Source organism: Ambystoma mexicanum, chromosome 11 (genome assembly GCF_040938575.1).
Source record: "Ambystoma mexicanum isolate Mex_15411 chromosome 11, UKY_AmexF1_1, whole genome shotgun sequence".
Taxonomy (NCBI): domain Eukaryota; kingdom Metazoa; phylum Chordata; class Amphibia; order Caudata; family Ambystomatidae; genus Ambystoma; species Ambystoma mexicanum.
The window spans coordinates 1,484,860,549-1,484,885,014 of NC_090934.1; the positions used below are offsets into that span (position 1 = coordinate 1,484,860,549).

A 24,466-nucleotide genomic window follows, 5' to 3' on the forward strand; every position below is an offset into this window, starting at 1 on the left:
GGGGAAGGTTATTGACATTTTGTGGGCTTTGGAAGGTTTTAAATTGTATGTTTTATAACAAGTTTTACTTGCCTAATCCTACCCTCTAGCTTGTTAGATTCCATTTTTGTTGGTATTTTTTACTGCTTCTTTTTAGTTTATGAAATCGGTTTTCTTTTGTGTCTTTTTTTTCTTCCTATTTTCTATTTATTAATGAAACCGTTCTTCTGTATTTTATTCTAAATGATTATTGTGGCAAAGGTTTGCAATAAACTAGAAGCCGAATAAAAAATAAATTAAAAAAAAGTAGGAAGACAGGTATTTCTAAAATTACAACTTCCATATTTTACAGTTTTGTACACATTATCCCAATACAACTGATAACAAGTTACTATTGAAATGTGTGTTTCCTTCACAAAACAATGCAAACACATTGCTGTCTTGTTTTTCGTTCTCAAAACAAAGGCAAATAAAAAGGGACACGGCCAGCACTTTAAAGCGCTTACATAGCGCTTCATGCCAGAGACCAGCCTCTAAGCTCGGGCTGTGAGTCACGCCTGTGACCTCTGTGTTGTCTTTCTTGGAGGACACACTTGGGGCCCCTGAGCTGTCCTCCTGGCCCTTGTTGGTCCAGGGCTCGGTGCTGGGCTGCGGTATTAACACCCTCACTTTCTCAAGATGGTGGGGTGGCACCAGAAGCTGTTTGGCAGCTGCAATTAACAGGTTACCTTTCGCACAGGTGCGTTCACTGCCAGAAGTGGCTGTTTTACACACACCACCCGTGTTAGAAGAATGCCCTCAAGGATTAGCAGACTCGTTGCAATTAACCCATTCCTTTCAGATAACTAGTTATGTGGGCGGAAACGCCTGTTTGCAATCACCTAATTGTGATGAGAATGTAAATAACACAGAGAATGGCACACTGGCCAAGTTCTGTCACATATGTATCCCTCCTCAAGTGCCATGCCACATACGCTTTCCATATAAATTACACAGATGGCTATCGTTGCCTCTATCATCCAAAACTGAAAACTAGACTCAACACACATACTCACGAGTGGTCACTACACAAGCGCACCTTGTGCCGATTGAGGGTGTGGTAGGGCTGTGTCTGAATGGTGCCGCAGTCCTAATTCACAGAGGAGTCGGTGATCTTTCGCTGGGCGCCCGCACTCCCACCCCCCCCCCCCTCCTGACAGCCCCCTCCACCCCCGACTTCACTGCACAAGCTCGGGTTTGGTGGAAGTTGGTGCACACAGCACATTAGTCAAGCATGGCTCGCGTGTGCTCTCCCGTGCCCACCCGGAGCCCTGCTGTGCACTGTTCTACCCCTTCCAAAGGGGTGGAAATACATGTTCATAAACACATCGCAATCCTGGCAGAGGACACTGCAAGGACGGGGCTGGCGGTTCTTCTGGAGGGCATCGAGGGAGCATTTTCACTCCTAGAGGACAAGGTACATGGAGTCAGAGCAACTGACTATTCAGGAGTAGGGGGAGGTCAGGACTCCCGAATATTCATTTGAAGAATTCCCATGGACCTCTGCCATCTGGAGCAGACCCCGAAGAACCCACATCTTTCTGTCTTGAAACAGGAAGTGGGTGTACCAAGCAGTTTCTAAACAAGATGGTGCCCAGGGCATACACTGCGCCCCCAAGGTGTGCACGGCTACCTGCCATGCAGACAACGTGCCCCCATGTGCAGCTACTTCTCAGCACCATACCCAATGACTGGGACCCTCTGGGCTTGGGCACAAGCGTGGCCGCCGGTGCAGCTCCCACAGCCCTGTGCCCTGAGCCCTGGGGATGGCAAAAGCAATGGCAGGATTGCTGGCCGCCTGTCAAGGCCTTGCCCCAGCCAGACCCACCCCACTCACCCCCCAACGCATCTGCGCCGCGTGGAGTCGACTTGCGAAACATAGTGCAGACGGTAAAACCCCGCATGGCCGTGCATTGTTGTGCAACATTTTTCAGATGTTATCCGTCCTCGACGTAGCCTGCCTCGCATCAAGATAGAATTGTGAATGTTAGCACGTGCACACATAGAAGGAACTCCTAAGGTTAGCATGCGCCACATCTAGATAGAATTGTAAATGTCAGCATATGACGCACTTAGTTGGAATCTTCAACGTAGCCTGCCTCGCATCGTGATAGAATTGTGAATGTTAGCATGTGCACACATAGAAGGAACTCCTAAGGTTAGCATGCGCCACATCTAGATAGAATTGTAAATGTCAGCATATGACGCACTTAGTTGGAATCTTCAACGTAGCCTGCGTTGCATCTAGATAGAATTGTGAATGTTAGCATGTGCACACATAGAAGGAACTCCTAAGGTTAGCATGCGCCATATCTAGATAGAATTGTAAATGTCAGCATATGACGCACTTAGTTGGAATCTTCAACGTAGCCTGCCTCGCATCGTGATAGAATTGTGAATGTTAGCATGTGCACACATAGAAGGAACTCCTAAGGTTAGCATGCACCATATCTAGATAGAATTGTAAATGTCAGCATATGACGCACTTAGTTGGAATCTTCAACGTAGCCTGCCTCGCATTGTGATAGAATTGTGAATGTTAGCATGTGCACACATAGAAGGAACTCCTAAGGTTAGCATGCGCCATATCTAGATAGAATTGTAAATGTCAGCATATGACGCACTTAGTTGGAATCTTCAACGTAGCCTGCGTTGCATCTAGATAGAATTGTGAATGTTAGCATGTGCACACATAGAAGGAACTCCTAAGGTTAGCATGCGCCATATCTAGATAGAATTGTAAATGTCAGCATATGACGCACTTAGTTGGAATCTTCAACGTAGCCTGCCTCGCATCGTGATAGAATTGTGAATGTTAGCATGTGCACACATAGAAGGAACTCCTAAGGTTAGCATGCGCCATATCTAGATAGAATTGTAAATGTCAGCATATGACGCACTTAGTTGGAATCTTCAACGTAGCCTGCCTCGCATCGTGATAGAATTGTGAATGTTAGCATGTGCACACACAGAAGGAACTCCTAAGGTTAGCATGCACCACATCTAGATAGAATTGTAAATGTCAGCATATGACGCACTTAGTTGAAATCCTCAACGTAGCCTGCCTCGCACCGTGATAGAATTGTGAATGTTAGCACGTGCACACATAGAAGGAACTCCTAAGGTTAGCATGCGCCACATCTAGATAGAATTGTAAATGTCAGCATATGACGCACTTAGTTGGAATCTTCAAGGTAGCCTGCCTCGCATCGTGATAGAATTGTGAATGTTCGCATGTGCACACATAGAAGGAACTCCTAAGGTTAACATGCGCCACATCTAGATAGAATTGTAAATGTCAGCATATGACGCACTTAGTTGGAATCCTCAACGTAGCCTGCCTCGCATCGTGATAGAATTGTGAATGTTAGAACGTGTACACATAGAAGGAACTCCTAAGGTTAGCATGCGCCACATCTAGATAGAATTGTAAATGTCAGCATATGACACACTTAGTTGGAATCTTCAACGTAGCCTCCCTCGCATCGTGATAGAATTGTGAATGTTAGCATGTGCACACATAGAAGGAACTCCTAAGGTTAGCATGCGCCACATCTAGATAGAATTGTGAATGTTAGCATGTGCACACATAGAAGGAACTCCTAAGGTTAGCATGCGTCACATCTAGATAGAATTGTGAATGTTAGCATGTGCACACATAGAAGGAACTCCTAGGGTTAGCATGCGCCACATCTAGATAGAGATGTTATTCAATGATTGATATACAATTCTCCTACCAAGCCTAGACCAAGCCTGGACCAAGCGTGCAATCATGAATCAATCACCAAGCCACTAACAATCTCACTCCTCTGCATACTCCTCTCAAACTCACACCAAACACAACCACAAGCCTTAAAGCAGCAAACCGCACAATCTTCACTACACTGCAACAAGAAAACAAACTACACATAGACTTGCACAATAGCACACGATGACTACCAACCGAAAAACACCCCAATCCCAGCCAACGGACCCACCGGCCTGAGGCTGCCAACAGCACATCACTGCTCTCTTGCACTTTTCCAGCTTATTCCCACTAACTCACCCCCTCTCCCTTTATTTTTTCAGTGCCGCTAGAGCGCCAGGGGACACCTCCGGTGGTGATAGTGCACGGTACAAATATCCTTTAACATTGACATTAACATTAACATATGGAGCTTGACATATATAAATTCAGTGAAAAAAAATGTTTTTAGGACCTGTTGAGAACTGACCCAAATACAAATGCCAGTAATTGCCAGGTAGGGCAGAGTTCTGACACTTACCTGGGCCAGAAAGTAGGTAACATACAACCTACCTGGGCAAAGACCAGTCCTGACACCCAAGACCAAGAGAAACTTGAGGGCAATCCCAGAGTTCACTGGAAATTACACAGTGGTTATGGGACTATACAATATGCAATGAATTAATTGTCCAAACGCCTTGAGGCAAGTTATTTCACTGCAGTTAGTTTGGTTCTTCCCTTCCCATCTCCTCAACACTCCCCCTTCACCCACCTGGTCTCTGTTTTCACTCCAACTGGCGTTCTAGTCTCCACTTCCTCCCCTGTTCTCATTTTCCTTTCTTGTTCTCTGTTCTCAGTCCTGTCTCTCACACCCGTCCTTCTCTCTTATTAACCTACTCTCTTGGAGATGATACATATTTACTGAAGTTCAAGGCATAGGTATACATTTAGGGAACATCGGGTAAGGTACATGGCATAACATCCATCGGCACCCTCTCTCAGTCAACCCATCTTTCAACTGACACTCCCAGAACCATTCAGAAGATAACATTCACTCACACAGCATTTCATGCCAGTCACTCACAGCATCTCAAGCACAAAGGGCAGGGTGCAGAGAAAAGCATGACACAGCAGCGTGCACAAGCCTCCCTTACTAGGAGCCAGGGAACAAGGACTAAACATGTCCCTGAGACCCCTGAATGGGACTCACAGCATCCCAAAGGCCAAGACAGCCGAGACCCTTGTGTTTCCTTGCATTTAACTGGTTGAACCATCATCAAAGCGGTTTCACAGCATCTCCAACCATCAGGAACCTCCACAGCTGCCTTTGTCATTCGCCCTACTTTTTGAACTCGAACTGCATGCTCGGCCCTGTTTGCTACTCGCCCCACCAGCATCTTTGCTGCCGATCACAAATGCCAGTCGAACCGACCCTGGTGGACCTTTTGGCCTAAACCATCGGATGCTGCATTGAAACGCTCCAAATGAGCATGCAGCTCTAGTCACCAGCTTCTTCGCTATCTACTCGACCATCAAACCGACCTTAGAAGCCCTCACAATCTGTCACTCCTTGAGCACTTCATTGAACCAAACCAGCCAACCAGCACATCCATTCACAAGCGTCTTCAAACTGACTGCTAAACCAACTCTACTGGCCCTCATGATCCACTTGTTTCTCAGCATCAACTTCGAACCACAATGAGCCCCGTTCGTCCCTCACTCGAAGCTGCTGCCCACCTGCTGTCCCCGAACCACCTTGACCTGCATGAACAGCATCGAACCACTGGGTTTGCCTTGTCCAAACCGCAAAGAATGTACTATTCGTCCCCAACTGCCCCATGGTCCATTTTGGGCCCTATAGACTGGTTATGCCACCTGGTGCACCTTTCCGAAGACGTATCCTTTTACAAAGAACATTGTGGTCCTTGAAATTGCCTTTCACCCCTGTATACTCACACAGAGGGGTGCATCCTCTCGTTTATGCATCTTCTCTGTTCTTTCCACAGGGGTGGGGCTTTGTGCAGTTTTTCTATTTAGCGTTCTTGCAGATGGTTTGTTCAATTAAGGTATATATTTTTTTATAAAACCTTGAGTGGACATTCCCTTTCTTTTGAGCTGTGATACTTCGTTGTTTGGGTCACTACTGAGTCATATTCATGCCCCCTTAAGGGTATAGCCTTTCCTCAGCCCACGTTACCACAAAAGGCAAAGGAGGTGGATCTCTTACCTTCATGATTGGGATCGTGCTTGGTTTGTAGTGGTGTGGGGACTGTGTGGGTGATTATTCACTACTCACCCCTCTACTCCTGCAGAGCAGGAGTCAATTTTTCGATCTCTACCTTTATGAGTCTTCGTTTTTCATGTTCCCATTTATCTCTCACATGTTAGCCCATCGCTCTCTCCAATTCTTCTCTTGTTGTCCGTTAGAACCCCCTTGTGCTTTCCTCGATGCCCTGCTGTCCTCCTGTTCATCTCTCTCACCTTTTCTGTGTCTACTGCCCACGCTTTTCTGACCCTGCTACTTTCCTTTCTTACCTTGGGTCAGCATTCTCTCCTTGTACTGCCCACTATTTCCTGATCTCCTGCTACTTGCATTTCTTATCTATGCTCAGCATACTCTCTCTCTACTGGCCACTCTTTCCAGATCCCCTGCTACTTGCCTTTCTTACCTTTGTTCAGCATTCTCCCCCTCTACTGGCCACTCTTTCCAGATCCCCTGCTACTTGCCTTTCTTACCTTTGTTCAGCATTCTCTCTCTCTACTGTCCACTCTTTCCTGATCCCCTGCTACTTGTCTTTCTTATCTATGCTCAGAATTATCTCTCTCTACTGCCCACTCTTTCCTGATCCCCTGATACTTGCCTTTCTTACCTTTGTTCAGCATTATCTCTCTCTACTGCCCACTCTTTCCTGATCCCCTGCTACTTGCCTTTCTTACCTTTGCTCAGCATTCTCTCCCTCTACTGTACACTGTTTCCTGATCCCCTGCTACTTGATTTCTTATCTTTGTTCAGCATTCTCTCCCTCTACTGGCCACTCCTCCTGAACCCCTGCTACTTGCCTTTCCTACCTTTGCTCAGAATTCTCTCCCTCTACTGGCCGCTCCTCCTGAACCCCTGCTACTTGCCTTTCTTACCTTTGCTCAGAATTCTCTCTCTCTACTGTCCGCTCTTTCCTGATCCCCTGCTACTTGCCTTTCTTACCTTTGCTCTGCATTCTCTCCCTCTACTGCCCACTATTTCCCGATCCCCTGCTACTTGCCTTTCTTACCTTTGCTCAGCATTCTCTCTCTCTACTGTCCACTCTTTCCTGATTCCCTGCTACTTGCCTTTCCTACCTTTGCTCAGAATTCTCTCCCTCTACTGGCCACTCCTCCTGAACCCCTGCTACTTGATTTCTTATCTTTGTTCAGCATTCTCTCCCTCTACTGGCCACTCCTCCTGAACCCCTGCTACTTGCCTTTCTTACCTTTGTTCAGCATTCTCTCCCTCTACTGGCCGCTCCTCCTGAACCCCTGCTACTTGCCTTTCTTACCTTTGCTCAGAATTCTCTCCCTCTACTGGCCACTCCTCCTGAACCCCTGCTACTTGATTTCTTATCTTTGTTCAGCATTCTCTCCCTCTACTGGCCGCTCCTCCTGAACCCCTGCTACTTGCCTTTCTTACCTTTGCTCAGAATTCTCTCTCTCTACTGTCCGCTCTTTCCTGATCCCATGCTACTTGCCTTTCTTACCGTTGCTCAGCATTCTCTTTCTCTACTACCCACTCTTTTCTGATCCCCTGCTACTTGCCTTTCTTACCTTTGCTCTGCATTCTCTCCCTCTACTGCCCACTATTTCCCGATCCCCTGCTACTTGCCTTTCTTACCTTTGCTCAGCATTCTCTCTCTCTACTGTCCACTCTTTCCTGATCCCCTGCTACTTGCCTTTCTTACCTTTGCTCAGCATTCTCTCTCTCTACTGTCCACTCTTTCCAGATCCCCTGCTACTTGTCTTTCTTATCTATGCTCAGCATTCTTTCCCTCTACTTCTCATCTCTTTCCTGCTCCCCTGCTACTTGCCTTTCCTACCTTTGCTCAGCATTCTCTCTCTCTGATGTCCACTCTTCCCTGATCCACAGCTACTTGCCTTTCGTACCTTTGTTCAGCATTCTCCTCCTCTACTGTCCACTCTTTCCTGATCCACTGCTACTTGCCTTTCTTACCTTTGTTCAGCATTCTCTCCCTCTACTGGCCACTCCTCCTGATCCCCTGCTACTTGCCTTTCCTACCTTTGCTCAGCATTCTCTCCCTCTACTGCCCAGTATTTCCTGACCCCCTACTACTTGCCTTTCTTACCTTTGCTGAGCATTCTCTCCCTCTACTGCCCACTCTTTCATGATCCCCTGCTACTTGCCTTTCTTACCTTTGCTCAGCATTCTCTATCTCTACTGCCCACTCTTTCCTGATCCCCTGCTACTTGCCTTTCTTATCTATGCTCAGCATTCTCTCCCTCTAGTGTCCACTGTTTCCTGATCCCCCGCTACTTTCCTTTCTTACTTTTGCTCAGCATTCTCTCCCTCTACTGCCCACTCTTTCCTGATCCCCTGCTACTTGCCTTTCTTACCTTTGTTCAGCATTCTCTCTCTCTGCTGTCCACTCTTTCCTGATCCTCTGCTACTTTCCTTTCTTACTTTTGCTCAGCATTCTGTCTCTACTGCCCACTCTTTCCTGATCCCCTGCTACTTGCCTTTCTTACCTTTGATCAGCATTCTCCCTCTACTTCTCATCTCTTTCCTGCTCCCCTGCTACTTTCCTTTCTTACTTTTGCTCAGCATCCTCTCTCTCTACTGCCCACTCTTTCTTGATCCCCTGCTACTTTCATTTCTTACCTTTGTTCAGCATTCTCTCTCTCTACTGCACACTCTTTCCTGGTCCCCTGCTACTTTCCTTTCTTTTGCTCAGCATTCTCTCCCTCTACTGCCAACTCTTTCCTGATCCCCTGCTACTTGACTTTCTAACCTTTGCTCAGCATTCTCTCTCTCTACTACCCACTCTTTTCTGATCCCCTGCTACTTGCCTTTCTTACCTTTGCTCTGCATTCTCTCCCTCTACTGCCCACTATTTCCCGATCCCCTGCTACTTGCCTTTCTTACCTTTGCTCAGCATTCTCTCTCTCTACTGTCCACTCTTTCCTGATCCCCTGCTACTTGCCTTTCTTACCTTTGCTCAGCATTCTCTCTCTCTACTGTCCACTCTTTCCAGATCCCCTGCTACTTGTCTTTCTTATCTATGCTCAGCATTCTTTCCCTCTACTTCTCATCTCTTTCCTGCTCCCCTGCTACTTGCCTTTCCTACCTTTGCTCAGCATTCTCTCTCTCTGATGTCCACTCTTCCCTGATCCACAGCTACTTGCCTTTCGTACCTTTGTTCAGCATTCTCCTCCTCTACTGTCCACTCTTTCCTGATCCACTGCTACTTGCCTTTCTTACCTTTGTTCAGCATTCTCTCCCTCTACTGGCCACTCCTCCTGATCCCCTGCTACTTGCCTTTCCTACCTTTGCTCAGCATTCTCTCCCTCTACTGCCCAGTATTTCCTGACCCCCTACTACTTGCCTTTCTTACCTTTGCTGAGCATTCTCTCCCTCTACTGCCCACTCTTTCATGATCCCCTGCTACTTGCCTTTCTTACCTTTGCTCAGCATTCTCTATCTCTACTGCCCACTCTTTCCTGATCCCCTGCTACTTGCCTTTCTTATCTATGCTCAGCATTCTCTCCCTCTAGTGTCCACTGTTTCCTGATCCCCCGCTACTTTCCTTTCTTACTTTTGCTCAGCATTCTCTCCCTCTACTGCCCACTCTTTCCTGATCCCCTGCTACTTGCCTTTCTTACCTTTGTTCAGCATTCTCTCTCTCTGCTGTCCACTCTTTCCTGATCCTCTGCTACTTTCCTTTCTTACTTTTGCTCAGCATTCTGTCTCTACTGCCCACTCTTTCCTGATCCCCTGCTACTTGCCTTTCTTACCTTTGATCAGCATTCTCCCTCTACTTCTCATCTCTTTCCTGCTCCCCTGCTACTTTCCTTTCTTACTTTTGCTCAGCATCCTCTCTCTCTACTGCCCACTCTTTCTTGATCCCCTGCTACTTTCATTTCTTACCTTTGTTCAGCATTCTCTCTCTCTACTGCACACTCTTTCCTGGTCCCCTGCTACTTTCCTTTCTTTTGCTCAGCATTCTCTCCCTCTACTGCCAACTCTTTCCTGATCCCCTGCTACTTGCCTTTCTAACCTTTGCTCAGCATTCTCTCTCTCTACTGCCCACTCTTTCCTGATCCCCTGTTACTTGCCTTTCTTACCTTTGCTCTGCATTCTCTCCCTCTACTGCCCACTATTTCCCGATCCCCTGCTACTTGCCTTTCTTACCTTTGCTCAGCATTCTCTCTCTCTACTGTCCACTCTTTCCTGATCCCCTGCTACTTGCCTTTCTTACCTTTGCTCAGCATTCTCTCTCTCTACTGTCCACTCTTTCCAGATCCCCTGCTACTTGTCTTTCTTATCTATGCTCAGCATTCTTTTCCTCTACTTCTCATCTCTTTCCTGCTCCCCTGCTACTTGCCTTTCCTACCTTTGCTCAGCATTCTCTCTCTCTGATGTCCACTCTTCCCTGATCCACAGCTACTTGCCTTTCGTACCTTTGTTCAGCATTCTCCCCCTCTACTGTCCACTCTTTCCTGATCCCCTGCTACTTGCGTTTCTTACCTTTGCTCGGCATTCTCTCCCTCTACTGCCCACTCTTTCCCGATCCCCTGCTGCTTGCCTTTCTTACCTTTGTTCGGCATTCTCTCCCTCTACTGCCCAGTATTTCCTGACCCCCTACTACTTGCCTTTCTTACCTTTGCTCAGCATTCTCTCCCTCTACTGCCCACTCTTTCATGATCCCCTGCTACTTGCCTTTCTTACCTTTGCTCAGCATTCTCTATCTCTACTGCCCACTCTTTCCTGATCCCCTGCTACTTGCCTTTCTTATCTATGCTCAGCATTCTCTCCCTCTAGTGTCCACTGTTTCCTGATCCCCCGCTACTTTACTTTCTTACTTTTGCTCAGCATTTTCTCCCTCTACTGCCCACTCTTTCCTGATCCCCTGCTACTTGCCTTTCTTACCTTCGTTCAGCATTCTCTCTCTCTGCTGCCCACTCTTTCCTGATCCTCTGCTACTTTCCTTTCTTACTTTTGCTCAGCATTCTGTCTCTACTGCCCACTCTTTCCTGATCCCCTGCTACTTGCCTTTCTTACCTTTGATCAGCATTCTCCCTCTCCACTGCCCACTCTTTCCTGATCCCCTGCTACTTGCCTTTCTTATCTATGCTCAGCATTCTCTCCCTCTACTGCCCACTCTTTCCTGATCCCCTGCTACTTTCCTTTCTTATCTATGCTCAGCATTCTCTCCCTCTACTTCTCATCTCTTTCCTGCTCCCCTGCTACTTTCCTTTCTTACTTTTGCTCAGCATCCTCTCTCTCTACTGCCCACTCTTTCCTGATCCCCTGCTACTTTCATTTCTTACCTTTGTTCAGCATTCTCTCTCTCTACTGCACACTCTTTCCTGGTCCCCTGCTACTTTCCTTTCTTTTGCTCAGCATTCTCTCCCTCTACTGCCAACTCTTTCCTGATCCCCTGCTACTTGCCTTTCTAACCTTTGCTCAGCATTCTCTCTCTCTACTGCCCACTCTTTCCTGATCCCCTGCTACTTGCCTTTCTTACCGTGGTTCGGCATTCTCTCTCTCTACTGCCCACTCTTTCCTGATCCCCTGCTACTTGCCTTTCTTACCTTTGCTCGGCATTCTCTCTCTCTACTGCCCACTCTTTCCTGATCCCCTGCTACTTGCCTTTCTTACCTTTGCTCAGCATTCTCTCCCTCTACTGTCCACTCTTTCCTGATCCCCTGCTACTTGCCTTTCTTACCTTTGCTCAGCATTCTCTCTCTCTACTGTCCACTCTTTCCTGATCCCCTGCTACTTGCCTTTCTTAACTTTGCTCAGCATTCTCTCTACTGCCCACTCTTTCCAGATCCCCTGCTACTTTCCTTTCTTACTTTTGCTCAGCATTCTCTCCCTCTACTGCCCACTCTTTCCTGATCCCCTGCTACTTGCCTTTCTTACCTTTGCTCAGCATTCTCTCTACTGCCCACTCTTTCCTGATCCCCTGCTACGTTCCTTTCTTACCTTTGCTCAGCATTCTCTCCCTCTACTGCCCACTCTTTCCTGATCCCCTGCTACTTCCCTTTCTTACCTTTGCTCAGCATTCTCTCTCTCTCTACTGCCCACTCTTTCCTGATCCCCTGCTACTTGCCTTTCTTACCTTTGCTCAGCATTCTCTCCCTCTACTGCCCACTCTTTCCTGATCCCCTGCTACTTGCCTTTCTTACCTTTGCTCAGCATTCTCTCTCTCTACTGCCCACTCTTTCCTGATCCCCTGCTACTTGCCTTTCTTATCTATGCTCAGCACTCTCTCTCTCTCTCTACTGTCCACTCTTTCCTGATCCCCTGCTACTTGCCTTTCTTACCTTTGCTCCGCATTCTCTCCCTCTAGTGTCCACTGTTTCCTGATCCCCTGCTACTTTCCTTTCTTACTTTTGCTCGGCATTCTCTCCCTCTACTGGCCACTCTTTCCTGATCCCCTGCTACTTGCCTTTCTTACCTTTGCTCGGCATTCTCTCTCTCTACTGCCCACTCTTTCCTGATCCCCTGCTACTTTCCTTTCTTACCTTTGCTCAGCATTCTCTCCCTCTACTGCCCACTCTTTCCTGATCCCCTGCTACTTCCCTTTCTTACCTTTGCTCAGCATTCTCTCTCTCTCTACTGCCCACTCTTTCCTGATCCCCTGCTACTTGCCTTTCTTACCTTTGCTCAGCATTCTCTCCCTCTACTGCCCACTCTTTCCTGATCCCCTGCTACTTCCCTTTCTTACCTTTGCTCAGCATTCTCTCTCTCTCTACTGCCCACTCTTTCCTGATCCCCTGCTACTTGCCTTTCTTACCTTTGCTCAGCATTCTCTCCCTCTACTGCCCACTCTTTCCTGATCCCCTGCTACTTGCCTTTCTTACCTTTGCTCAGCATTCTCTCCCTCTACTGCCCACTCTTTCCCGATCCCCTGCTACTTGCCTTTCTTACCTTTGCTCGGCATTCTCTCCCTCTAGTGTCCACTCTTTCCCGATCCCCTGCTACTTGCCTTTCTTACCTTTGTTCAGCATTCTCTCTCTCTACTGCACACTCTTTCCCGATCCCCTGCTGCTTGCCTTTCTTACCTTTGTTCGGCATTCTCTCCCTCTACTGCCCACTCTTTCCCGATCCCCTGCTACTTGCCTTTCTTACCTTTGCTCGGCATTCTCTCCCTCTAGTGTCCACTCTTTCCTGATCCCCTGCTACTTGCCTTTCTTACCTTTGTTCAGCATTCTCTCTCTCTAATGCACACTCTTTCCTGATCCCCCGCTACTTTCCTTTCTTACTTTTGCTCAGCATTCTCTCTCTCTCTACTGCCCACTCTTTCCTGATCCCCCGCTACTTGCCTTTCTTACCTTTGCTCAGCATTCTCTCCCTCTACTGCCCACTCTTTCCTGATCCCCTGCTACTTCCCTTTCTTACCTTTGCTCAGCATTCTCTCTCTCTCTACTGCCCACTCTTTCCTGATCCCCTGCTACTTGCCTTTCTTACCTTTGCTCAGCATTCTCTCCCTCTACTGCCCACTCTTTCCTGATCCCCTGCTACTTCCCTTTCTTACCTTTGCTCAGCATTCTCTCTCTCTCTACTGCCCACTCTTTCCTGATCCCCTGCTACTTGCCTTTCTTACCTTTGCTCAGCATTCTCTCCCTCTACTGCCCACTCTTTCCTGATCCCCTGCTACTTGCCTTTCTTACCTTTGCTCAGCATTCTCTCCCTCTACTGCCCACTCTTTCCCGATCCCCTGCTACTTGCCTTTCTTACCTTTGCTCGGCATTCTCTCCCTCTAGTGTCCACTCTTTCCCGATCCCCTGCTACTTGCCTTTCTTACCTTTGTTCAGCATTCTCTCTCTCTACTGCACACTCTTTCCCGATCCCCTGCTGCTTGCCTTTCTTACCTTTGTTCGGCATTCTCTCCCTCTACTGCCCACTCTTTCCCGATCCCCTGCTACTTGCCTTTCTTACCTTTGCTCGGCATTCTCTCCCTCTAGTGTCCACTCTTTCCTGATCCCCTGCTACTTGCCTTTCTTACCTTTGTTCAGCATTCTCTCTCTCTAATGCACACTCTTTCCTGATCCCCCGCTACTTTCCTTTCTTACTTTTGCTCAGCATTCTCTCCCTCTACTGCCCACTCTTTCCTGATCCCCCGCTACTTGCCTTTCTTACCTTTGTTCGGCATTCTCTCTCTCTACTGCCCACTCTTTCCTGATCCCCCGCTACTTGCCTTTCTTACCTTTGCTCGGCATTCTCTCCCTCTACTGCCCACTCTTTCCTGATCCCCTGCTACTTGCCTTTCTTACCTTTGCTCGGCATTCTCTCTCTCTACTGCCCACTCTTTCCTGATCCCCTGCTACTTGCCTTTCTTACCTTTGCTCGGCATTCTCTCCCTCTACTGCCCACTCTTTCCCGATCCCCTGCTACTTGCCTTTCTTACCTTTGCTCGGCATTCTCTCCCTCTAGTGTCCACTCTTTCCCGATCCCCTGCTACTTGCCTTTCTTACCTTTGTTCAGCATTCTCTCTCTCTACTGCACACTCTTTCCTGATCCCCTGCTACTTTCCTTTCTTTTGCTCAGCATTCTCTCCCTCTACTGCCCATTCTTTCCTGATCCCCTGCTACTTGCCTTTCTTACCTTTGCTCAGCATTCTCTCTCTCTGCTTCCCACTCTTTCCTGATCCTCTGCTACTTTCCTTTCTTACTTTTGCTCAGCATTCTGTCTCTACTGCCCACTCTTTCCTGATCCCCTGCTACTTGCCTTTCTTATCTATGCTCAGCATCCTCTCTCTCTACTGCCCACTCTTTCCTGATCCCCTGCTACTATCATTTCTTACCTTTGCTCAGCATTCTCTCCCTCTACTGCCAACACTTTCCTGATCCCCTGTTACTTGCCTTTCTAACCTTTGCTCAGCATTCTCTCCCTCTACTGCCAACTCTTTCCTGATCCCCTGCTACTTGCCTTTCTTACCTTTGCTCAGGATTCTCTCTCTCTACTGCCAACTCTTTCCTGATCCCCTGCTACTTGCCTTTCTTACCTTTGCTCGGCATTCTCTCGCTCTAGTGTCCACTCTTTCCTGATCCCCTGCTACTTGCCTTTCTTACCTTTGTTCAGCATTCTCTCTCTCTACTGCCCACTCTTTCCTGATCCCCTGCTACTTGCCTTTCTTACCTTTGTTCGGCATTCTCTCTCTCTACTGCCCACTCTTTCCTGATCCCCTGCTACTTATCTTTCTTATCTATGCTCAGAATTATCTCTCTCTACTGCCCACTCTTTCCTGATCCCCTGATACTTGCCTTTCTTACCTTTGTTCAGCATTATCTCTCTCTACTGCCCACTCTTTCCTGATCCCCTGCTACTTGCCTTTCTTACCTTTGCTCAGCATGCTCTCCCTCTACTGTACACTGTTTCCTGATCCCCTGCTACTTGATTTCTTATCTTTGTTCAGCATTCTCTCCCTCTACTGGCCGCTCCTCCTGAACCCCTGCTACTTGCCTTTCCTACCTTTGCTCAGAATTCTCTCCCTCTACTGGCCACTCCTCCTGAACCCCTGCTACTTGATTTCTTATCTTTGTTCAGCATTCTCTCCCTCTACTGGCCACTCCTCCTGAACCCCTGCTACTTGCCTTTCTTACCTTTGTTCAGCATTCTCTCCCTCTACTGGCTGATCCTCCTGAACCCCTGCTACTTGCCTTTCTTACCTTTGCTCAGAATTCTCTCTCTCTACTGTCCGCTCTTTCCTGATCCCCTGCTACTTGCCTTTCTTACCGTTGCTCAGCATTCTCTTTCTCTACTACCCACTCTTTCCTGATCCCCTGCTACTTGCCTTTCTTTCCTTTGCTCTGCATTCTCTCCCTCTACTGCCCACTATTTCCCGATCCCCTGCTACTTGCCTTTCTTACCTTTGCTCAGCATTCTCTCTCTCTACTGTCCACTCTTTCCTGATCCCCTGCTACTTGCCTTTCTTACCTTTGCTCAGCATTCTCTCTCTCTACTGTCCACTCTTTCCAGATCCCCTGCTACTTGTCTTTCTTATCTATGCTCAGCATTCTTTCCCTCTACTTCTCATCTCTTTCCTGCTCCCCTGCTACTTGCCTTTCCTACCTTTGCTCAGCATTCTCTCTCTCTGATGTCCACTCTTCCCTGATCCACAGCTACTTGCCTTTCGTACCTTTGTTCAGCATTCTCCTCCTCTACTGTCCACTCTTTCCTGATCCACTGCTACTTGCCTTTCTTACCTTTGTTCAGCATTCTCTCCCTCTACTGGCCACTCCTCCTGATCCCCTGCTACTTGCCTTTCCTACCTTTGCTCAGCATTCTCTCCCTCTACTGCCCAGTATTTCCTGACCCCCTACTACTTGCCTTTCTTACCTTTGCTCAGCATTCTCTCCCTCTACTGCCCACTCTTTCATGATCCCCTGCTACTTGCCTTTCTTACCTTTGCTCAGCATTCTCTATCTCTACTGCCCACTCTTTCCTGATCCCCTGCTACTTGCCTTTCTTATCTATGCTCAGCATTCTCTCCCTCTAGTGTCCACTGTTTCCTGATCCCCCGCTACTTTCCTTTCTTACTTTTGCTCAGCATTCTCTCCCTCTACTGCCCACTCTTTCCTGATCCCCTGCTACTTGCCTTTCTTACCTTTGTTCAGCATTCTCTCTCTCTGCTGCCCACTCTTTCCTGATCCTCTGCTACTTTCCTTTCTTACTTTTGCTCAGCATTCTGTCTCTACTGCCCACTCTTTCCTGATCCCCTGCTACTTGCCTTTCTTACCTTTGATCAGCATTCTCCCTCTACTTCTCATCTCTTTCCTGCTCCCCTGCTACTTTCCTTTCTTACTTTTGCTCAGCATCCTCTCTCTCTACTGCCCACTCTTTCCTGATCCCCTGCTACTTTCATTTCTTACCTTTGTTCAGCATTCTCTCTCTCTACTGCACACTCTTTCCTGGTCCCCTGCTACTTTCCTTTCTTTTGCTCAGCATTCTCTCCCTCTACTGCCAACTCTTTCCTGATCCCCTGCTACTTGCCTTTCTAACCTTTGCTCAGCATTCTCTCTCTCTACTGCCCACTCTTTCCTGATCCCCTGTTACTTGCCTTTCTTACCTTTGCTCTGCATTCTCTCCCTCTACTGCCCACTATTTCCCGATCCCCTGCTACTTGCCTTTCTTACCTTTGCTCAGCATTCTCTCTCTCTACTGTCCACTCTTTCCTGATCCCCTGCTACTTGCCTTTCTTACCTTTGCTCAGCATTCTCTCTCTCTACTGTCCACTCTTTCCAGATCCCCTGCTACTTGTCTTTCTTATCTATGCTCAGCATTCTTTCCCTCTACTTCTCATCTCTTTCCTGCTCCCCTGCTACTTGCCTTTCCTACCTTTGCTCAGCATTCTCTCTCTCTTATGTCCACTCTTCCCTGATCCACAGCTACTTGCCTTTCGTACCTTTGTTCAGCATTCTCCCCCTCTACTGTCCACTCTTTCCTGATCCACTGCTACTTGCCTTTCTTACCTTTGTTCAGCATTCTCTCCCTCTACTGGCCACTCCTCCTGATCCCCTGCTACTTGCCTTTCCTACCTTTGCTCAGCATTCTCTCCCTCTACTGCCCACTCTTTCCTGATCCCCTGCTACTTGCCTTTCTTATCTATGCTCAGCATTCTCTCCCTCTACTGGCCACTCCTCCTGATCCCCTGCTACTTGCCTTTCTTACCTTTGCTCAGCATTCTCTATCTCTACTGCCCACTCTTTCCTGATCCCCTGCTACTTGCCTTTCTTATCTATGCTCAGCATTCTCTCCCTCTAGTGTCCACTGTTTCCTGATCCCCCGCTACTTTCCTTTCTTACTTTTGCTCAGCATTCTCTCCCTCTACTGCCCACTCTTTCCTGATCCCCTGCTACTTGCCTTTCTTACCTTCGTTCAGCATTCTCTCTCTCTGCTGCCCACTCTTTCCTGATCCTCTGCTACTTTCCTTTCTTACTTTTGCTCAGCATTCTGTCTCTACTGCCCACTCTTTCCTGATCCCCTGCTACTTGCCTTTCTTACCTTTGATCAGCATTCTCCCTCTCCACTGCCCACTCTTTCCTGATCCCCTGCTACTTGCCTTTCTTATCTATGCTCAGCATTCTCTCCCTCTACTGCCCACTCTTTCCTGATCCCCTGCTACTTTCCTTTCTTATCTATGCTCAGCATTCTCTACCTCTACTTCTCATCTCTTTCCTGCTCCCCTGCTACTTTCCTTTCTTACTTTTGCTCAGCATCCTCTCTCTCTACTGCCCACTCTTTCCTGATCCCCTGCTACTTTCATTTCTTACCTTTGTTCAGCATTCTCTCTCTCTACTGCACACTCTTTCCTGGTCCCCTGCTACTTTCCTTTCTTTTGCTCAGCATTCTCTCCCTCTACTGCCAACTCTTTCCTGATCCCCTGCTACTTGCCTTTCTAACCTTTGCTCAGCATTCTCTCTCTCTACTGCCCACTCTTTCCTGATCCCCTGCTACTTGCCTTTCTTACCGTGGTTCGGCATTCTCTCTCTCTACTGCCCACTCTTTCCTGATCCCCTGCTACTTGCCTTTCTTACCTTTGCTCGGCATTCTCTCTCTCTACTGCCCACTCTTTCCTGATCCCCTGCTACTTGCCTTTCTTACCTTTGCTCAGCATTCTCTCCCTCTACTGTCCACTCTTTCCTGATCCCCTGCTACTTGCCTTTCTTACCTTTGCTCAGCATTCTCTCTCTCTACTGTCCACTCTTTCCTGATCCCCTGCTACTTGCCTTTCTTAACTTTGCTCAGCATTCTCTCTACTGCCCACTCTTTCCAGATCCCCTGCTACTTTCCTTTCTTACTTTTGCTCAGCATTCTCTCCCTCTACTGCCCACTCTTTCCTGATCCCCTGCTACTTGCCTTTCTTACCTTTGCTCAGCATTCTCTCTACTGCCCACTCTTTCCTGATCCCCTGCTACTTTCCTTTCTTACCTTTGCTCAGCATTCTCTCCCTCTACTGCCCACTCTTTCCTGATCCCCTGCTACTTCCCTTTCTTACCTTTGCTCAGCATTCTCTCTCTCGCTATTGCCCACTCTTTCCTGATCCCCTGCTACTTGCCTTTCTTACCTTTGCTCAGCATTCTCTCCCTCTACTGCCCACTCTTTCCTGATCCCCTGCTACTTGCCTTTCTTACCTTTGCTCAGCATTCTCTCTCTCTACTGCCCACTCTTTCCTGATCCCCTGCTACTTGCCTTTCTTATCTATGCTCAGCACTCTCTCTCTCTACTGTCCACTCTTTCCTGATCCCCTGCTACTTGCCTTTCTTACCTTTGCTCCGCATTCTCTCCCTCTAGTGTCCACTGTTTCCTGATCCCCTGCTACTTTCCTTTCTTACTTTTGCTCAGCATTCTCTCCCTCTACTGGCCACTCTTTCCTGATCCCCTGCTACTTGCCTTTCTTACCTTTGCTCGGCATTCTCTCTCTCTACTGCCCACTCTTTCCTGATCCCCTGCTACTTTCCTTTCTTACCTTTGCTCAGCATTCTCTCCCTCTACTGCCCACTCTTTCCTGATCCCCTGCTACTTCCCTTTCTTACCTTTGCTCAGCATTCTCTCTCTCTCTACTGCCCACTCTTTCCTGATCCCCTGCTACTTGCCTTTCTTACCTTTGCTCAGCATTCTCTCCCTCTACTGCCCACTCTTTCCTGATCCCCTGGTACTTCCCTTTCTTACCTTTGCTCAGCATTCTCTCTCTCTCTACTGCCCACTCTTTCCTGATCCCCTGCTACTTGCCTTTCTTACCTTTGCTCAGCATTCTCTCCCTCTACTGCCCACTCTTTCCTGATCCCCTGCTACTTGCCTTTCTTACCTTTGCTCGGCATTCTCTCCCTCTACTGCCCACTCTTTCCCGATCCCCTGCTACTTGCCTTTCTTACCTTTGCTCGGCATTCTCTCCCTCTAGTGTCCACTCTTTCCCGATCCCCTGCTACTTGCCTTTCTTACCTTTGTTCGGCATTCTCTCTCTCTACTGCACACTCTTTCCCGATCCCCTGCTGCTTGCCTTTCTTACCTTTGTTCGGCATTCTCTCCCTCTACTGCCCACTCTTTCCCGATCCCCTGCTACTTGCCTTTCTTACCTTTGCTCGGCATTCTCTCCCTCTAGTGTCCACTCTTTCCTGATCCCCTGCTACTTGCCTTTCTTACCTTTGTTCAGCATTCTCTCTCTCTACTGCACACTCTTTCCTGATCCCCCGCTACTTTCCTTTCTTACTTTTGCTCAGCATTCTCTCCCTCTACTGCCCACTCTTTCCTGATCCCCCGCTACTTGCCTTTCTTACCTTTGTTCGGCATTCTCTCTCTCTACTGCCCACTCTTTCCTGATCCCCTGCTACTTGCTTTTCTTACCTTTGCTCGGCATTCTCTCCCTCTACTGCCCACTCTTTCCTGATCCCCTGCTACTTGCCTTTCTTACCTTTGCTCGGCATTCTCTCTCTCTACTGCCCACTCTTTCCTGATCCCCTGCTACTTGCCTTTCTTACCTTTGCTCGGCATTCTCTCCCTCTACTGCCCACTCTTTCCCGATCCCCTGCTACTTGCCTTTCTTACCTTTGCTCGGCATTCTCTCCCTCTAGTGTCCACTCTTTCCCGATCACCTGCTACTTGCCTTTCTTACCTTTGTTCAGCATTCTCTCTCTCTACTGCACACTCTTTCCTGATCCCCTGCTACTTTCCTTTCTTTTGCTCAGCATTCTCTCCCTCTACTGCCCACTCTTTCCTGATCCCCTGCTACTTGCCTTTCTTACCTTTGCTCAGCATTCTCTCTCTCTGCTTCCCACTCTTTCCTGATCCTCTGCTACTTTCCTTTCTTACTTTTGCTCAGCATTCTGTCTCTACTGCCCACTCTTTCCTGATCCCCTGCTACTTGCCTTTCTTATCTATGCTCAGCATCCTCTCTCTCTACTGCCCACTCTTTCCTGATCCCCTGCTACTTTCATTTCTTACCTTTGCTCAGCATTCTCTCCCTCTACTGCCAACTCTTTCCTGATCCCCTGTTACTTGCCTTTCTAACCTTTGCTCAGCATTCTCTCCCTCTACTGCCAACTCTTTCCTGATCCCCTGCTACTTGCCTTTCTTACCTTTGCTCAGGATTCTCTCTCTCTACTGCCAACTCTTTCCTGATCCCCTGCTACTTGCCTTTCTTACCTTTGCTCGGCATTCTCTCGCTCTAGTGTCCACTCTTTCCTGATCCCCTGCTACTTGCCTTTCTTACCTTTGTTCGGCATTCTCTCTCTCTACTGCCCACTCTTTCCTGATCCCCTGCTACTTGCCTTTCTTACCTTTGTTCGGCATTCTCTCTCTCTACTGCCCACTCTTTCCTGATCCCCTGCTACTTGCCTTTCTTACCTTTGCTCGGCATTCTCTCCCTCTACTGCCCACTCTTTCCCGATCCCCTGCTACTTGCCTTTCTTACCTTTGCTCGGCATTCTCTCCCTCTACTGCCCACTCTTTCCCGATCCCCTGCTACTTGCCTTTCTTACCTTTGCTCGGCATTCTCTCCCTCTACTGCCCACTCTTTCCTGATCCCCTGCTACTTGCCTTTCTTACCTTTGTTCGGCATTCTCTCTCTCTACTGCCCACTCTTTCCTGATCCCCTGCTTCTTTCCTTTCTTACCTTTGCTCGGCATTCTCTCCCTCTACTGCCCACTCTTTCCCGATCCCCTGCTACTTGCCTTTCTTACCTTTGCTAGGCATTCTCTCCCTCTACTGCCCACTCTTTCCTGATCCCCTGCTACTTGCCTTTCTTACCTTTGCTCGGCATTCTCTCTCTCTACTGCCCACTCTTTCCTGATCCCCTGCTACTTGCCTTTCTTACCTTTGCTCGGCATTCTCTCCCTCTACTGCCCACTCTTTCCCGATCCCCTGCTACTTGCCTTTCTTACCTTTGCTCGGCATTCTCTCCCTCTAGTGTCCACTCTTTCCTGAACCCCTGCTACTTGCCTTTCTTACCTTTGTTCAGCATTCTCTCTCTCTACTGCACACTCTTTCCTGATCCCCTGCTACTTTCCTTTCTTTTGCTCAGCATTCTCTCCCTCTACTGCCCACTCTTTCCTGATCCCCTGCTACTTTCCTTTCTTACTTTTGCTCAGCATTCTGTCTCTACTGCCCACTCTTTCCTGATCCCCTGCTACTTGCCTTTCTTATCTATGCTCAGCATCCTCTCTCTCTACTGCCCACTCTTTCCTGATCCCCTGCTACTTTCATTTCTTACCTTTGCTCAGCATTCTCTCCCTCTACTGCCAACTCTTTCCTGATCCCCTGTTACTTGCCTTTCTAACCTTTGCTCAGCATTCTCTCCCTCTACTGCCAACTCTTTCCTGATCCCCTGCTACTTGCCTTTCTTACCTTTGCTCAGGATTCTCTCTCTCTCCGCTGCCAACTCTTTCCTGATCCCCTGCTACTTGCCTTTCTTACCTTTGCTCGGCATTCTCTCGCTCTAGTGTCCACTCTTTCCTGATCCCCTGCTACTTGCCTTTCTTACCTTTGTTCAGCATTCTCTCTCTCTACTGCCCACTCTTTCCTGATCCCCTGCTACTTGCCTTTCTTACTTTTGTTCAGCATTCTCTCTCTCTACTGCCCACTCTTTCCTGATCCCCTGCTACTTGCCTTTCTTACCTTTGCTCGGCATTCTCTCCCTCTACTGCCCACTCTTTCCCAATCCCCTGCTACTTGCCTTTCTTACCTTTGCTCGGCATTCTCTCCCTCTACTGCCCACTCTTTCCCAATCCCCTGCTACTTGCCTTTCTTACCTTTGCTCGGCATTCTCTCGCTCTAGTGTCCACTCTTTCCTGATCCCCTGCTACTTGCCTTTCTTACCTTTGTTCAGCATTCTCTCTCTCTACTGCCCACTCTTTCCTGATCCCCTGCTACTTTCCTTTCTTACCTTTGCTCGGCATTCTCTCCCTCTACTGCCCACTCTTTCCCAATCCCCTGCTACTTGCCTTTCTTACCTTTGCTCGGCATTCTCTCCCTCTAGTGCCCACTCTTTCCTGATCCCCTGCTACTTGCCTTTCTTACCTTTGCTCAGCATTCTCTCCCTCTACTGCCCACTCTTTCCCAATCCCCTGCTACTTGCCTTTCTTACCTTTGCTCGGCATTCTCTCCCTCTACTGCCCACTCTTTCCTGATCCCCTGCTACTTGCCTTTCTTACCTTTGCTCGGCATTCTCTCCCTCTAGTGCCCACTCTTTCCTGATCCCCTGCTACTTGCCTTTCTTACCTTTGCTCAGCATTCTCTCTCTCTGCTGCCCACTCTTTCCTGATCCTCTGCTACTTTCCTTTCTTACTTTTGCTCAGCATTCTGTCTCTACTGCCCACTCTTTCCTGATCCCCTGCTACTTGCCTTTCTTATCTATGCTCAGCATCCTCTCTCTCTACTGCCCACTCTTTCCTGATCCCCTGCTACTTGCCTTTCTTACCTTTGCTCAGGATTCTCTCTCTCTACTGCCAACTCTTTCCTGATCCCCTGCTACTTGCCTTTCTTACCTTTGCTCAGGATTCTCTCTCTCTACTGCCCACTCTTTCCTGATCCCCTGCTACTTGCCTTTCTTACCTTTGCTCGGCATTCTCTCTCTCTACTGCCCACTCTTTCCTGATCCCCTGCTACTTGCCTTTCTTACCTTTGCTCAGGATTCTCTCCCTCTACTGCCCACTCTTTCCTGATCTCCTGCTACTTGCCTTTCTTACCTTTGCTCGGCATTCTCTCTCTCTACTGCCCACTCTTTCCTGATCTCCTATTTGCCTTTCTTACCTTTTACTCTCATCAGTTCTATTTCTTAATTCTTCTCTGCATTCCTTTTATTTTTTGGTCAATCCCCTGCTTTCTTTTGATCTTTTACCCTCCCCCCCTTACTTGCTTTCGTATGTGACACTTGCTTTTTCTCTGTTTCTCATTATTCGTCTCTTTCGTTCCACACATCTTTCACTCTAGCATCCCTGTTCATTTTCTTGGTATATTTTCTTTCATCCCCGTGTTCATGTTCTTTGTCCTTCTCCAGGCGTTCTCTCCTTCTTTCACTAAAGCACCGCAGACCCCTGAGGCCCCTCCCTCTTTAGACTTACCTGTCTTCGGCTTTCATTGTGTGCACAGTCAGGGTTTTTAGCCCCCCCCCCCCCCTGAATCCTGGCCCTGTCCTCTGCTGTCCTCTTCCTGTTCCTGATGCAGGTGGCTGATTCACATCTGCAGCCCCCCCCCACCCATCTCCCCACCACCCCTCCCCTCCCCCACACACACACTCTGGGCCTCCAGCAGCTGCTCTCTGGGTGTAGTTTCCCTCCGTCCGTTTGGGAAGTTGCTCCGAGATCTGTGAATAAATGCATCACTGCTCGGGTTGCACAGAAGATAAGGGCATTAGTGGTCGAGGGAGGGAGTATTAACACAGCACACAGCATCACACCCACGCCGCCTTGCCCCAGGTGTGTAAAGCTGGAACTTCAGTGCACGGGGCAGACCTCGTGGGCACCGGAAAAGAGTGCTTGTAAAGTGAGATAACACACGTGTGCATTAGAGGTTGG

The 24,466-nt window shown here is 48.3% G+C and overlaps 1 protein-coding gene across 4 annotated transcripts in view; it reads left to right on the forward strand.

The window, feature by feature from the left end:
- The window catches only part of LOC138504626 (aminopeptidase N-like), a 554,696-nt gene that overhangs the window by 213,288 nt on the left and 316,942 nt on the right, over positions 1-24,466 (forward strand). The window lies entirely within an intron of this gene.